The sequence below is a fragment of the Toxorhynchites rutilus genome, chromosome 3 (assembly GCF_029784135.1).
Source record: "Toxorhynchites rutilus septentrionalis strain SRP chromosome 3, ASM2978413v1, whole genome shotgun sequence".
NCBI classification, from domain to species: domain Eukaryota; kingdom Metazoa; phylum Arthropoda; class Insecta; order Diptera; family Culicidae; genus Toxorhynchites; species Toxorhynchites rutilus.
Window position 1 is genome coordinate 57,956,027 of NC_073746.1, and position 16,865 is coordinate 57,972,891.

The 16,865-nt window shown below is 39.0% G+C and overlaps 1 long non-coding RNA gene across 1 annotated transcript in view; it reads left to right on the forward strand.

Annotated features, from left to right (window-relative positions):
* The first annotated feature begins 11,320 nt into the window (after positions 1 to 11,320).
* The window catches only part of LOC129779064 (uncharacterized), a 48,505-nt gene continuing 42,960 nt past the window's right edge, over positions 11,321 to 16,865 (forward strand). Inside the window, exon 1 of the long non-coding RNA XR_008743554.1 lies at positions 11,321 to 11,780. This is a non-coding gene — a long non-coding RNA (uncharacterized LOC129779064). The remainder of the gene's footprint in view (positions 11,781 to 16,865) is intronic.

The window sequence follows — 16,865 nt, forward strand, 5'->3', positions numbered from 1 at the left end:
TGTTTGTTTGTCGGTCTCGCGCTGTTATGTTGCGATCTTTGTAGTTTAAAGCCTCTTTAAAAAAAGAGATAAAAAGAATGTGACATTGCATCAGTAGAGAGGTATAAATTATTTGATTCAACCCAGCAAACATTAAATCGCATAACTAAGTATACTCTATGTCGCATATACAGTGAGATCGAATCAAAATCATATATAATGTCGATCAAAGGATACATTGTGTAAATCTAGAATCGTATTAAACGCGAAAAGCTCGATTTTATGTATCGCTATATATTACCCAACAAAAATTAAATCGTATAAAATGCCATAATTGGAGGCGATAAACATTCATCCAAGCCACATTTGAGTGATATATGATGCGTAAAACTGGCATATACATGCAACAGTGTAGGCGATATACAAATATGTCGTATTATATTTGTATATAAAGCCGCCCTTCGTGATACAATACATATCACTCTGATATGTGATTTGACCGGACAATGTTAAATGAACTGAACAGAATGAACGTATATAACACCGGTGATATGGTGATTCAGGGAGGTAAATTAATCTGTACCAGATCAGCAGGCCCGAAAAAAGCTTTAAATTGGTAAAATTTGAATGAAAACCTTTCACTTCATGTTATTTGATCACTAAAAACAAATAGCACTGAATCTTACTTGACCATTTAAGACATTTCCACTAGATATTGATTTGACGACCAGGAATGTCGTATCCGATTTTCGTTTTACACTAAAAGTCGATTGAACAATTCCTATTTCTAGAAATATAAATGTTGCCATTTATACAAATATACGATCAGCCTACTTCATATGGTGAATATTTCGTAGTTGCTCTCCGTGATTGACCTGAACCAGTGAAATTGCACAAATAACACACCAAATGACGCTTTGGAGTAGAAAATCATTCTCATTGTTTAAGTGTCGGTGAATTGAGCTTTATTTAGTCAAAAAAGATGCCGGCCACGTCCTTACAGTCACCAGGGGAAGGAAAGGAATGTTAGTATAATATTCACCGTCCGAAGGCTAGAAGGGTCGCCTCTATAGCGTGGTTCCCTAGCGAATATCAAGGAAGGGATAATTCTTAGTGGGGGGGAAGTAGGAATCAGGATTCACTGTGGTGAATGGTGTGATTAAAAGTTTATCTTTTTTTTCTGTCCATAATAACAGCTATTACAACCATCCTCTGTAGGGGCTTTGGACCTTCTGCTCTCGTTCCAATAGTTTCAGGCTCCTCTTCGGACATGTTACTATAGAGATCCGTCATTCGCAGGCGGAATTGCTAATTAAATTGAAGGCCAATTGAATGCAGTAAGTTCGTTGTCCTACGTTGATAATGCGGTCGTGCCTTGGACACCGTTCTATTTTTGTCGTCGAAAATATGCATTTGACGTTGGGTGGATACTACGAAGTACTATAATACTATAACTATAATAACACATAATAATATTGTACTCCCTGTTGATATAAATATGATACTAATCATTTTTGGAAATTCAACTTTATTCATTAACTAGCTGACCCGGCGAATTTCGTCCCACCCACAATTGATATTTTGAATAAGACTAAAACACATCAAACATGATACTGACTGTTTGAATTCGTTGCTCTGTTCTTGAGTTAAATCGTGAGAAACGGAGATCAACTCATTTTTATTCATAGAGATATATCAGGCTGTCAAAAAAGTCCTGCGGTATTTTTTTTGAATTTTCATTTGTTCATAAAATTAGTTACAATCATCTGTTTTAAGTCAAATATGCGCCGTTTTGTTCGATGACTTGTTCCCAATGAGATGCCAACTTCATAATACCCCTGTTATAGAAGCTCGCTTTCTTATTGGCAAAAAACTCGGATAGCCAATTTTCACAGGCCTCTTTTGTGGCTAACTTCTGACTACCTAGCTCGTTCTCCATGGACAAAAACAGGTGGTAGTCACCTGGTGCAAGGTCCGGACTATACGGCGGATGCAAAAGAACCTCCCATCCGAGCTCCCGGAGCTTCTAGCGCGTCACCAAAGAAGTTTGTGGCCTGACGTTGTCTTGATGGAAGACAATGCGGCCTCTGTTTATGGCCTCTTGTTAGATGGCCTCTTCTTCATGAGTGCTTCCTTCAAGCGGTCCAGTTGTTGACAGTACAGGTCCGAATTGAGCGTTTGGCCATAGGGAAGCAGCTCATAATAGATTATTCCTTGACAATCCCACCAAACACACAGCAGAACCTTCCTGGGCGTTAATGAGGGCTTGGCCACCGTCTGAGCCGCTTCAGCGGGCTTCGACCACGACCGTTTGCGCTTCACGTTGTCGTAAGTGACCCACTTTTCATCGTCAGTCACCATCCGCTTCAGAAACGGGTCGATTTTGTTGCGATTCAGCAGCGATTCACATGCGTCGATACGGTCAAAGATGTTTTTTTGCGTCAACGTGTGTGGCACCCATACATCGAGCTTCTTTGTGAATCCAAGCTTCTTCAAATGGTTAATAACGGTTTGATGACTTATCCCCAGCTCTTGGCCGATGCTACGGCTGCTACTATGCCGGTCTTTCTCGGCTAATTCAGTGATTTTGTCGCAATTTTCGACGACAGGCCTTCCGGAGCGTGGCGCATCTTCGACGACCTCTACAACAGAACGAAAACGTTGAAACCATCTTTGTGCGGTGGAAATGGAAACTGTATCGGGTCCATAAACTGCACAAATTTTATTGGCAGCTTGAGATGCATTTTTGCCTTTGTCATAAGAGTACTGTAAAATATGTCGCATTTTCTCTTTATTTTGCTCCATATTTGCGACACTATAACTCACGAACGACTTAACCAAAAATACCTTTCCAACAAGCTATAGTATGACTCGATACAATGATTACAATTAGAACTACGCGCTTACAACGACACCTCGCGGAAATACCGCAGGACTTTTTTGACAGCCTAATATTTTGTTTGGAGGTTTTGGACATACGGGGTGATTTGGACCACCCCTTTATCTCAAAAAGTACGGCTCAACTTGGATTTTTTATAATGTCATCTCCTTCTATTGTTGAATCGTATGTACCTAACGTAAAAACACTTTGGTAAAATTTAACAGGTGGAGGAAAACGGTAGCATGAACACAGTAAGCACTTTGATTGTCGAAAAATGTGAGTTTTCCGATCGTGGTTTTAAGGTTTTTCGCGCAAATTAAACAAACTTTTCGTGTAGGGGAAAGAAGAGGAACAATTTGATGCAGCGAAACTGTATGTTTGATAACAATAAATGAAATTAATTACATCTTAATTTTTGCATATTGTGTGGGGTGACGTGGACAGGCTTCTGTGGGGTGAATTGATCCTACAGGATCGAGGCTTTTCTTTGGTCTAATTGATTCCAGATGCCACTGAATTACAGAAGAAAGGGTGGACAGACAACGTTGGAAGAAGGAGAAGCTTGAAAGAGCAATGCAGGCCATCAAGGACGGATTTCTTTGGCCAAGCATCGAAAGTGTTTGAAAATACTCGAATAACAGTGAAAAGATCCATACAGAATTCGAAAAGGTCTCAATGCAATTTTTCTGGTCTGGAATCTGACCAAAACACCTGGTATCGATCCTAGAACACTGTTACTGATTTTAATATTATCGTGAATTACTTTACATAAACATAAGTAAGTTTTTTTTTCGATGAAACACACACTGGCCCAAATCACCCCGCATCAAGTTTTAATGTTCAAAAATCATCTCTATTTTATTATATATTTGGTAATTTGAAGCTTGATATAATGAATCAACATTATTGATTGATAGAAAACAAGTGTTGCTTAGTGTACAATGTGATATTTTTTAGCTTCGACCATATTGGTTTGGATATATTAGGCGATTTACTTAGGGGGTCCAATTTCCCCCCATTTCCCCTAATAATAAAATCTGAAAATGTGCATATCACAAAATATCACCCAATACAAGTTAAACAAACGAACGAGCCTGCAAGACCCACACATGTTACACAACCGCAAGTTTGAGCAAACACTGTTCTCAATTTGGTCTGACGCCGTCATCGGTTACTTCGTAACCTTCGGTCGGTCTTCGGAGAGCATCCAATTGTTTCCGTCGGCTGTCTCATTAGTGTCCCTGTATTTGCGCAAAAAATGCTGATCTACCCACAGATGGTGCAAACACATAAATTTCACCGTTGTAAATGGTAATGTCGATTGGAACATGCAATGGATCGCGGCGTGCATCCTCACAAACCACGTCGCATTGATTAATGGGAATGCACGGGTGATTCTGGTTTTGCTACAAGCATGTCTATTAATAGCCGCAGTTCTACATACTCCAGCCTTGAGCCTAACTATTTGTCCAAACACAGCAAGTACGCCAGCAAATTAGGCAAACTCTAATATGTTTATCTTTAGGTTGTTTGTTATTCCACATTGGCGGTCGGCTTACAAATTGAGTCAAATCACGATTTTAACGACCAGAGAAATTTTCGCAACGTGTTCTGTGCCACCAGCATGAGCAGCCAATCGTGTTTGCGCGGTAATGTTTTTGGACCAACTCGCGAAAGGTTCACATGTTCCACGGTTTGGCTTAACACGTCGTCGAGACGGGACGCCAAGATAAACCACACGTGGTGTCGAAAGTCTTGGTTTGAACGCGACGGCGTGTCATTTGTGCGTGTTCCCCCATTTTGGTCAATTTTCGTGAGTGACAATTTGTTGATTTTGTGTGGCCTGTTGTTTGTTGTCGGTTTTGTCGCTTATTTTTTGTTGTTGTACGGTACACATAGACGAAGGACGTTTGTGACCGGATGGGACCAGCGAAACGTGGGTCGAAGATTTCGTTCATCCGAATATGATCATGATTGAGTCATCCTAAGTGGGATAAAAAGTGAACCGGTCTCGCAATAGTTTGATGGATGTTTGTATCGCCCATTGATTCTCGAAGATATAAGATTTTTTCGATGAAGTCAACCTCACGGAATAAACTACAGGTCATCTTAACATTCCTCACAAAATCATGAAATTGATTTCTGTATACAATTTATGAGTTCAAATTCTGAGCATAGTCCAAGCCGAATGATTTGGCGATGTTGATGGTAACCACACATTCACAGTAACTTTGTAAGAAAAAAAAAACAATGCAATCTCCCATAACAGAATCTTAAAAAAATCTGAATATACAAATGGATATACAAATTATTCTGTAGTTGTGGCGGCCCTGAATAAAATATAAGCGTACGTTATTTATAAATCTCATTGTTATTTGGCATTCGTGTTCTGTTAAACTTTTTTTTATTTGTTCGAGAATTAGTTCGTTCTTCCAAATGAGTACATTAGCCCTGCTGAAAGCGTGACATAAAATTCTTGTTCTTGAACCGTTCATTTATTATAGATTTACAAAAAAAAAAATCATGGTGGGACAGTTATACCTAGAATATCAACATGCGACAATTGAGCTTGATATTGCTCTGGGAACATTGCTGCTGGGAACAAACAATAAGTTTTTTTTGAGTTTTTCCGAAAGATTATGCATAAAAACATCATTTTATGAAGAAAAGTGAAAATTGCCAAAAAGTAACATGGGACAACTATGCGTAGAACGGCAGCATGGAAAACTAATAAACAATAAGGATGCTTGAAGTCTTAAGGAAACCTTATAACCTTAGTCGGAAACTTTTAATTATATTATATGTAATTCAATATACACCCGTGCACCCTTGGCCGAGTGGTTAGCGTCTCACATTATCATGCCGGGTGTTCGGGTTCGATTCCCGTTCTGGCCGGGGGATTTTTTCGTCAAAGAAATTTCCTTCGACTTGCACTGTGGTCACGCGTATTCTAGAGCTTGCCCCTCGGAATACATTCAAGGCGTGTTATTTGGCTTTAGAAATCTCAACTAAAGTATTAATAAATGACGCTAGTTGTATGCATTGACTAGCGTCATTTATTAATACTTTGAGACGGCAAAAGTTCCACAGGGAACGTGACGCCATTCAAGAAGAAGAAGTAATTCAATATACAATTCATAGAAGTTTATCGCTCGCGAGAGGAATTCAACTAGAATGTGGAATCATGTTGAAGGTTCGTTAAATGTTAAAAAATCGGATTAATCCATCTGATAATCGTGATATCGTGTACTTCTCATACCACACCACATGTTAATCCCATAACTCCGAAACCTGTCAATCGATTTTTACATTTTGCGATTTAATTTCCGCTTCTAGATGGGAGGCGCTCTTAGGGATAGAATGAACAGGTGTATTTTAACCATTTCACTGTCCGTTCTACTTCCACTGGCAGTAGTCCGTTTCACCCCACCTATCAAAGACAGAATACGAAAAATACAGTGGAACAATAAGAAACATAAATTATAATAGTGTATTGAAACTTTTTTGTGTGAATCCAATCTAATCCAACCCAATCTATAAAGTAGTAAGAAAACTGCACTTTTCGTTAACAAAATTAACAAAATCAATTCACGACAATCTTCTTCATACAACGCCATTTTTTCAACTAAATGCTACTTGACAGAATCGATTGGCAGTGTCGCCGATGGTTTTTCTTGCTTGTAGAAAAGATTCTCTGATACATGGGCACGCGGGCCAAACCATTTTCCAGCATCAATAATATGAAAATTGATCAATGTCGTTAGGTCGTAATTTCTTACAAGAATTGGTTGAAAAAATTTTGCGTCGAACGTTTCAGTATAATTGTGACAAAAATTAGACTGCTTGCTGACAATCCCTAAAAATTCAATGATGATTTTTCCTAATATTTTCGAGGAATCCAACGTAGGATGATTGTCTGCTAATGCTAATGTGCTAATGCTGCTGAATTTGAGAACTATTTCGAAGGCTGGATTTTTTTTCTTACGTACAACACATGACGCCACATTTATCCCGGAAATAATGCACGAATTCGCGAAAGTTGAATGATCGACCGGAAATCACACCTAAGTTCACCCAAGCTCTCCCCCGGGAAACAAAGAAAAAAGATATTTATCCTTATTCTGCATTCCGCTCGTCTCAAAGTGTTTCGATCGACTTGACAGATTCCGTTCGACAATACTCGAGTATCAGACTTAAACTTGTATTTCAACCCTTCACAATGGAGACAAATTTACGCGAATTTTTGCGAACTTTTTCCGCTAACCAATCAGAATGAGGTGCGGGATCACTTGCGAAAAAGCGAAAAAAGATAGAACTTTCCAAGCTTTTGCTGCGAAAAAATTACGAATTCGCGTAGCTTTGACAGTTGGCACTGCCCACATCAAACAGTTGGATAAAATAATCTAAACTGGTACAACAAGATATCAAAATGTTCGCTTAGCTTCAAGTCAATGGAACGATGTGGGCAATATTCAAACTGGCTGGCTATTGCTGCAGGATAATAAATTCTCTTCCGAGCTTCTATTAATACTCTACTGATTTCTCTAATATTGAATTGTATCGAGTTCGAGATATACTTGACTCACAATTGTGATTAAATTGAATTTGTTTCCCAATCTCGTACAACATGATTTCGTTGTAAATGTTGTTCCTCAATAATAAGCTTGCACTGGAGGATGAAAGTTTGACAGATACGCGTGATTTCGTAATTCTATGTGAATGGCTTTAGCAAAAACATTTCGCAAGAACAATGGTGTTGCTATGCTACCGCTTTAGAAAATGAGCAATCAGTTCGGAACGGAGCGAGTGGAAACGGTATTGAGAGGAAAGGATAGTAGACTACAGCTCGCTGGTTTGGATAGAATTATATGCACGGTGGATAGCTACGTTTGTTTTCACAGTAGTATTGGTGTTTTCGAATTTAATTCCGTTGTTGCTCTAGTTGCCCTTTTTGTCGATACAATTTTAAGTGCACAAATTGGGCCAAACCAAGCGTAGTATTTGTTTATCTAAAACATATTTTATTTATTGTGATAGATGCGTAGAAATATTTCTAATCAATTGAGACAAACCTCTTTGCGATCTAATAAAAAAAGGTCGAGTTATACGCTTTTGTTTTTGGTTTATTGAAGATCAGTACAATGTGAAACAATAGTGTTGCTAACATAAGTCAAAATATTATGCTCTATAGAACGAACGCTCTTTTGACGAAAGACCTTTCATCAAATTATTCACAGTAGCTGTTGTACATTTCCTCCATGGTTTGGAAAACTGTTCCCTCCTTCTTGAAGATTCTTTCCATAATCACCCAGTAACGTTAAATTGGTCAGTGCTCTGGACAATTTGGTGATTTATGGTTTTTTGCAATGATTAGGATATTATTGTCTGAGGGCTACTGTAATACTGACTTAGCGTAATATGCGCATGCCAAATCCGGCCAGAAGAGAAGGGGAGCTGATGCTAATGCTTTTTATAGAGGGCAGCAATATTATCTTCAAGCATTCGTCTTTGTAAATTTGAGCATTGATTGTGCCTTTTGTGAAGAAAATAGGAGATCGCAGACCACAAGTACAAATAACTTGCTATATTATAACCTCCTCTCCAAATTTTTCCATCGCAATCGTGCATTCAGCATCGTCTACCTCCTGCTCCGCCGATTTCGTGTAGAATTGCTGCCCCGGAAGCGTTCTTGAATCCTGTTTGACGCATATATCGTCTTTGATCAGGATGCACTGGTTGCTGTTGATCAGTAGCCGGCTATACAATTTTCGTGCCCTTGTTTTGGCTTGAGAATGTTGTTCTGCGATTTTCTTAGGCACCTTCCGCTTTTTGTATGTCTTCAAGGAGTTCATGGCCCTGATTCTCTGAATCATTACAATGCTGTTTTTGAACTTTTTGGCCAAATCACGCGTTGATACCGATCGGTATCGTTTGATAGAAGTCACTTTTGTACGATCCAACATGAGCTAACTGGAACCAGGTTTTCTACCGGATCTAGGCATTCCTGTTTGACGCATATATCGTCTTTGATCAGGATGCACTGGTTGCTGTTGATCAGTAGCCGGCTATACAATTTTCGTGCCCTTGTTTTGGCTTGAGAATGTTGTTCTGCGATTTTCTTAGGCACCTTCCGCTTTTTGTATGTCTTCAAGGAGTTCATGGCCCTGATTCTCTGAATCATTACAATGCTGTTTTTGAACTTTTTGGCCAAATCACGCGTTGATACCGATCGGTATCGTTTGATAGAAGTCACTTTTGTACGATCCAACATGAGCTAACTGGAACCAGGTTTTCTACCGGATCTAGGCATATCATTCAATTAGAACTCGTTGTCATACTTGTGGATTATATTTTCCACACTTGTGTGGTGAACTTTAAACTGTTTTGCGATTTGGTTGAAGGATACACACTTTTCAGTACACCAAGTGTGCAGAATTTTCTTTCTTGTCTCAAGTCATTCTAGTCGAAAACGAAACTAGTCGAAAACGAACAACTTAAAAAGAAGGAATCGATTGCACAAACTTTTGTTGATATGTAAACAAACTTTTGCTTGCATGCACACTAAAACAAGTTCATCCATTTTTGAGTGGAATCATTTTGAAACTTGTTAGTTACTTTTAGATACAGTTCTTATCTGTACCTATCAGCAACATTTTTGTTGCAACCGGGATCGTAGACCAAAAATTGTAGGAAACGAGTACCTGGCAACACATCTGGTGCCTTTCCTGAAGCATTGCGACCATTATCTGCTGTTTTGGGTCAGCCGGAAGCTTAGCTGATAATTTTTCTGTATTTTTGTCTAATTGAACATCAAATAGTAAAAAAAAATGCTTTTTCGTATAAAAAATTTAATTAATTTACACGCATTCTTGTTCGATCAAATTACAATCATAGTACCCTTTAACAATATAATTAGTTTGAATGCAGTCAAGAAAGATTTCGAAAAACTGTTCTCCTAACTCTCACCTTAATCACATGGTTTCATTTTCAATTTTATGTTTTTTTTGTGTACACCAAAATTTGTCACAATAAGGTTAACCATGGAGAGCTGCTTATGCACACATAGTTTCCCTGGCGTGAAAACCCAAAAGGTGCATTTTTCACCATAGATCCTATGGTGTACCATATAATGTTTATTCAAGTACCCTATACAATATTTTCCATACAGCTGGTGATTTGGTTTGGGGGACTTTTTACTCCCTTAACCAGCCAGACCCTTTGGAAATATAAAAAATATATTTTTTGTACCGCGCAACACTGAAAAAAATCACACATATCTAGAAAAGTCGTAGGAACACATTTAAATATGAATTTAAGTAGTACTGAATCTCTAAATCCCAAAAAAAAAAATTCAAAATTTCTATTTTTTTTAGTATGTAAATTTTTGATAAAATTTTTTTTGATAATTTTTTTTGATACAACGTAGTAAGATTCAGTATTATTTACAAATTTTTACCTCGAAGCTTTTGAGGATGGCGTGAAATAAATGAAAAAATACGTTTTTCACTATAGATCCTATCTCAAACCACATAGAGGTTCAAATAAACCCTCAAAATTCCTTAGTTAATATCCTATACAATATTTGCCATACAGCTGCTGATTTGGTTTGGGGGCACTTTTTGCTCCCTTACCCGGCCAGGCCCTTTGTGTGCGCATTTTTTATCATCCTTCATTAGCTTAAAACCCATAACAGCATACCCGAAATGCAACTGAGATACAAAATAGTACACCTAGAGTCCTCGATATTCTATTTTAGCATCCATTTTTGTACCCATAGTAGAAATCCAACGCAACTCTTGGTGAGAAATTACCTATTGATGCCATCATCATCGCTTTGATCTAGAGGCATTTCGCAAGAAAATGAACAGTCGGAGGTCGGTAGGCAGCAAATAATGCTCCGGGCTTGTCCCTACACAGCTTCTCCCCCCTCTGTGCACCTGAAAAAGCGAGTACGATTGTCGGCTTTTTAAAATCATCACAGGTGCGATGAGAATGACGTCCAGATTGCAATCGGACGGCAACATCACAGAAGGGGGACGAAGGAGTAATTTAAACAGGTATGAATCAGTTGCATATGTGTCGAGAGAGGGTGGATATACAATCGATATTATTCAGATTCGAATATATGTTGTTTAAACAAAATTTGGGAAACATATTTTGTCGTTGAAACTGGTGAAAAATGTTTAAATACATATGTTTGTTTTTTTGGAGCAGCCCCACACTAGTCACTTGAATTTTGAATAGCTTATGTGGGTGTAGTCGCAAAGACCTGAACATTTGTACGTAAATCGATTAAAGCCGCATACATTTACGATAGAAGTGTGCTTAAGTAATGTTCAATCCGAATGAGTAATGAGAATATGTGTCCCTTAGATCTACGTGGCAAATCATGCTCGTATGACGTAACGTGTATAACAAATTAACCTTGCACAAATTGCGTTTAGATGCTCCATCAACAGGAGAAACATAAGAAGTTACATAAATTATTGATTTGTTTTCATTGATAGATAATTTAACAAATAGACTTGGTGTTATGTAAATAATCTTATCCGACGCGTCACACGGAAATAGTGCAAAACATAAGACGCATGAACAAGACATCGGCGCCACTTGTCTAGGGCACAGCGTGGGCGTATTTCTTTTGTCTCCGAGGAAAGCGAACCATTACCCAGCTAGCGGAAAAAAAAGTTATTTTGAAAGTTTTTTTTCGGTACATTTCGTAACGTGGTTCAGTACAGTGTGTGATTTGTGACACTTCATTTACCATGGACTGGTGTGCACTTCCCTGTGCACGTTTGTGTAGCTGTCGGAATAGAAGACACATGGAAGGAGAGTAAGCAGTCAATCTGGAGGAGGACTGGATATTGCAGTCGAAGCGGTGACCATAGACACATCCCACGTTCGCTCGTTTCTTTACTCGGTAAGTCCACCCCCGAGGGAAGGTTGTGAAACCTTCGTAATTTGGATTTCATCAAAATATACTCTCGTCGTCACCTTCAAGCACCCACGCGAGTTTCGAATGCATCCACTCGCTTTGTGAACAGGTATACTGCCGTTCTACGCATAGTTGTCCCATGTTCCAAAATCAGCAACTAAGAAAAACGCAATCAAAGTTTTCTCGCATATTTGTCTACCAAAAGTTTTAAGCATTTCAATTTAGCAGTACACCGGGTTTTTTATAAGCATTATACTATTGTTCAATGAAATGTGATGAGATCCTCTCACTGAATCAATTGAGCTTGATTACGGGATTAAAAATTCATGGTGGGACTGTTATGCCTAGAATATCAACATGGGACAATTGAACTTGATGTTGTTTTTTGGTATATTGGGAACAAATAATAATTTTTTTTGTGTTTTTTCGAAAGATTATGCTTAGAAACATCGTTTTATGAATAAATGAGTGATCTGCAACACCTTCGCAGAATATAAATCTCATTGTTATTAGGCATTCGCTAGCAAGGTGTACACGTGTTCTGTTAAAATTTTTCTTATTTGTTTGAGAATTAGTTCGTTCTTCCAAACCAAAAAATTAGGCCTACTGAAAGCGTGACATGAAATTCTTGTACTTGAACCACCTTATTCGATATGGATCTACAAAAAATACATGGTGGGACAGTTATGAATAGAATATCAACATGGGACAATTGAACTTGATGTTGTTTTTTTAAAAGTTGGGAATAAACTACATGTTTTTTGTGTTTTTCCGTAAGATTATGCATAAAAACAACGTTTTATGAAGAAAAGTGAAAATCGTCAAAAAGTAACATGGGACAACTATGCGTAGAACGGCAGTATATTGTGTACTATACTGATGCAAGCGATCGGAATATATTACACCCTCAACAATAATAGAGATATAATCTATACTTCTTGGTGTACGATTTAACACTTTTTTGCAGATTTGGAAGGTTGCCTTTTGAAAGTCGAAGTAGACGAAGGACGAATTAAACATAAATTCAATGAAGGGTGTATTTAGTTCATAAAACGTGATAACAAATGTGTCGGTTCACATCACGAGAAAAGTGAACCACAAGCAAAGATGAGCCACACGTCTTCGCGATTGGGAGTGGCGTTAGATCCGAGTGAAAAAGTCATAACGCTAGAGTCAGCGACAATTCCTAAAAATACTCCACTGTTAGTACAGTGATTTAATCTTTCTGTTTATACATATGATATGGTCATGTAAATTAGAAGTTTTATTTTAAGGTGTAACTATTTTTAGAGCGGCGCACGAGCGCGTGTTTTTGACATTGTTATTATCTGTTTTCAGATGTCTCGATGTGTACGCATAACCTCATGGGTGAATGCGGGACATTTTTATATGAACCTAACTGTTTTGCTTTTAATACACTGAAAATGCAACTGACGTTGAAATCATTCATTGAACCGTAGCTTCAGAAATAGAGACAACATTATTCGAAATAGTCCCCCTCTTTTTCACGTGGGGCCGTAAACGCTTAAGCCAATCGTCAATCGCTGCACGAATTTTTACAAATAAAAATTCGCGAAATCCTTTTCCGATAGTATTCTTCTACTATTGCAAATTTCCATGAGAACAGGCGTGCTCCTCCAACTTGGTCCAAAATGAATAATCCAGTGGATTGAGGTCGGATGGCCAATCATTTGGGGTGATGGGGTCTGGTAGTTTTGCTGCTAGCCACGTTTTAGAACTGTTTTAGGATTTGTTTTGTTTCGTTCCAATCGTATGTATCGTATTGTATCAATTTGGACGTCAATAAATGGTTCACACATCTCCTGTACGCACCATGCTGTAAATCTTCACGCAAAATACGAATTATGCTGCGCTTGGAAACACTTTCGTTTGCAAACAGGGTTGTGCCGAACGCGTTCACGAACGGCATGGATGACATTGTGCAGCTGTGCCGACCTCAGACGCTCCTTTGTTTCTTCGTACCGTTGTAGTGTACGGAACAAAAACCGTCCATAGATATAAATCAGCTCATAGATCTTAATGACCGTCTTCTAGCACCTAAATAACCGAACTTCATCGTTTCTTGGAAGCCAGACAAATACTGATGGGATTGCGAAAATTGATGAATTGGACACGACTGCAGTGTTACCACTTTTTTTTTGGCTCAATTTTCTCTGCTGGCAGCCGTCGCGATTTTACCGACAGAACTTAAGACTATTCAGAGTAATTCAGTCACATTTTCGTTGAGTAAAATTTATTTTTCGTCGGTTTATTTCCGCCACTTCAGTGCCGATCATCGACCCCAGGGAGACGACTGTACCTGTTCCTACTTAACAGACTCAACAACTCAGCTTTAATTCCCTTCCGAAGGTGGGATTGAACCCAGGTCGGTCGGGTTGTGTAGTTAGCGTAACAATCTCACAACCCGACTGACCTGGGTTCATCCCCAGCTGGCGTTGTTGGGATTTTCTGGGACGAAAAACCGCTGATTACTTCTTCCTTTAGAAGAGAAGTCGACGTAAAATAATAATAAAGATGTTGAATTGGATAAAATATAATCGTTTAATCACATCAGCATATAGACCACACGAAATAACCAGAGGAATTTGGATTGGATTTGGATTTGGATGAACTGGTAGGTCGTGATCCTTTCTTAACATTGCTTGACAACATGCTATGAAAATTCTGTTTCATATATATATATATGGGTGTGCTCCCGTGGCCGAGTGGTTAGCGTCATAACTAACATGCCGGGTGTTCGGGTTCGATTCCCGTTCTGGTCGGGGGAATTTTTCGTCAAAGAAATTTCCTCCGACTTGCACTGTGATCACGCGTATTCTAGAGCTTGCCACTCAGAATGCATTCAAGGCGTGTTATTTGGCATAGAAATCTCAACTAAGTACTAATAAAAAATGACGCAAGTAATACTACGTTGAGACGGCGAAGTTCCTCTGCCATTGAAGAAGAAGAAGATATATATATGGTGTTATTCTTAACGCCTTTATCGATTAACATATGCGCTGAATCTTAAAAAAGTGCGATAAATCTTTACACAAAATTATGCGCTTCAGAATCATGAAACATTGCTGTTCCTTGAAGTAGAAGTACAGTGCGTTGAAGCTTTCGACGAATCAGTTCTCTGGAAATCTTTATGACTCATTCAGTCCTAACTTAATACGTCCCGACATATCTCTTCCGGTCATCTAACAAAAGGGCACCGCCTTCTAATGTTACGATATGAAGGGTGTACCGTTTAAAATCCGCACACACTGAAATTGCTCCAACTTTTGATCCGTTGGGTAAAATTTAATTAATATTTTGCGTAGACATAGTTTATTGTGTACACGTGTTTACGCTCTGTGAGTTGATTTTATCAGATACGCAAAAGTAGTATCATAAAATGATTCGAAAAACATCTGAATATTGATCGGAAGCCAAGATCCGAAGAAAAAAGCCATCAGGTCAACGATAAAAATCCCAAACGTGTGGTTGTGGTCTTCAAACGGAAATCGAACGCCTCAGTTCGAGATGTGGCTAAAAAGTTGCACGTGAGCAAGACTTTAGTACAGAATACCAAAACTCAAGCTGGACCACCTGTGTTTAAGGTTCAGAAGTCCCTAAACCGTGACGATAAACAGAATACGGTCGCAAAAAGCCGTGCCTGGAAGTTGTGCGACCATAAGTTAACGAAACCATGCTGCTCCGTAATGGATGACGAAGCATATGTGAAGGCGGTCTTCAACCAGATTTCGGTAGTCTTCAACCAGATTTCAGATGTGACTGCCAAGGATAAGTTGGATGTTCCTAAGAACCTCCGGACACAGAAAATGTCGGAGTTCGCCAAGAAGTTCTTAATTTGGCAAGGGATTTGTACTTGCAGAAAGCGTAGTACACCTTTCGTTACCGCAATCTATTCATGACAGGTGTATTTGGAAGAATGTATCCAAAAACGGTTTCTCCCTCACGTGGCGATCTTCTGGCCACATGCTACTACACGACGAACGTGTTAAAGTGGTATAAGGCAAATGTTGTCGATTTCGTGGCGAAAGATCTGGACCTCCCAAATACGCCGGAACTGCGCCAAAAATAAAAATACTGGGCCATTATGGCACCATTTATGGTCGAAATCTTTCAAGAATTCAATTAAGAGATCAGAAGCAATATCGAAGTGTTGGAAACATCTAAAATTCCTTGTAGAAAAACTAGAATTGAACTGAATCATGTTACAGTGTCGTCTCTATTACATCACTGTGTATTTTGACGTAGAATTACGTCTAACATGAAGATATGGGAACTAAAAGGAAAATGTAAAAACTCAACATGTAATAAATAATGAAAGATTTCGAATGCTCATAACTCTATCATTCCTGGATAGATCTCAAAGCTGTTGACCAAAAGGAGTGACTGAAGTAGAAAACAACCATAGGCAGTCTTCAGAAAACAAACGCAGCGCTGCGCTTGAGTTTAATTTTTCTTCAGCACGCGCTCAAAGAAAACTCGTATTCTCTCTTGGTGCGAAGAGCACGACAGCGCAAAATGTACCCGGCGCAGAACTCAGATACTAAACATTTATTCTCACTTGTGTGATACGCGTCTCATTCTATACACACATACACATACACACATACACATACACACACACACACACAGACACGCACACACACACAATGTCAGTGAATGTTTGGGTAAGGGCCGTGGTCTGCTGTTCGACGCAACTTTGTCGCGATGCTCTCACAAGAACGTTGTACGGCACTTACGTCCATTTTCCGGATACAATTCCGGATTCTTGTAGTCAGTTGCTTCGTGTCCTTGGTCCTCCAATTGTTTTTATACACTAGGGCTCTAGGGCACAAAGAAATCCTCTATTGGGCGGCACTGGGGCAAGTTTGTTGGGTTACGATCTTATACGAACGGTATCTTTTTCTCCTCAAGATACGCCAGCGTCTTCTTGGCGTAATGGGAAGACGCCTTGTCCGGCCAGAAGACGTACTTCTGGCCGGACAAGGCGAGAAGTTTTACGCTCTTTATTTGAGTTACTGAAAGGTATTGAAAAAATTCTCATTTTTTATT